Here is a 645-nt window from a genome sequence, read left to right as displayed (position 1 = left end):
CGCGGGGCGGGAGGCGTGGGCGGGGCCAGCGGGCGGCAGGGCGGTGGGGCGGCGGGGCCACGCCGGGCTGGAGGCCGAGCGCACGCGCGACCCCTGCCGGCGGGAGGACCAACAGCCTTGCGCGCCTCGTCTGCTGCTGCCGGCTTCTCTCACCTGCTTTGCTTTCTAGTAGCCGGTCTGCTCCGCTTACACTGCGTTCTGCTGGCCAGCTCTCAGTCTTTCCTTTATGTCGGCTCTTTTATCTTCCCTTTCTCCTCCATTCTCCCCTTTTTCATTTTCACTCTTCCTTTCCCTGTTTTCACTGAGCACAGTCCCAGAACACCACCCTGATATTATTATTAGTCATCTCCCCTCCATCCCCAAACCTGTTACACTCTCAAGATGTGTCTTCCAAACCACTGCCGCAACTCTCAATGTCGCGAGGACTCCCGCCAAGTCCTTGAGCCAACCCTCCACCGTCACACGCGGCCAACTCGGGTCTCCTGGCCCGACCTGCTCTCGCGCAGACCCACTCACGCGGGAGTGGTGGAGGCCCTGGGCACCCGGATGGGAAGCTAGACGTCTTCATCTTTTCCTATCATGTATTGTCTTCCATAGTCCACAGGAAGAACATGAAATCAGTTATTTTTAGCCCAGATTGCCGAC

Source organism: Saccopteryx leptura, chromosome 11 (genome assembly GCF_036850995.1).
Source record: "Saccopteryx leptura isolate mSacLep1 chromosome 11, mSacLep1_pri_phased_curated, whole genome shotgun sequence".
In the NCBI taxonomy this organism is placed as follows: Eukaryota; Metazoa; Chordata; class Mammalia; order Chiroptera; family Emballonuridae; genus Saccopteryx; species Saccopteryx leptura.
The sequence above is the reverse complement of the archived record's forward strand: the minus strand, read 5'-3'. Positions refer to the sequence as shown.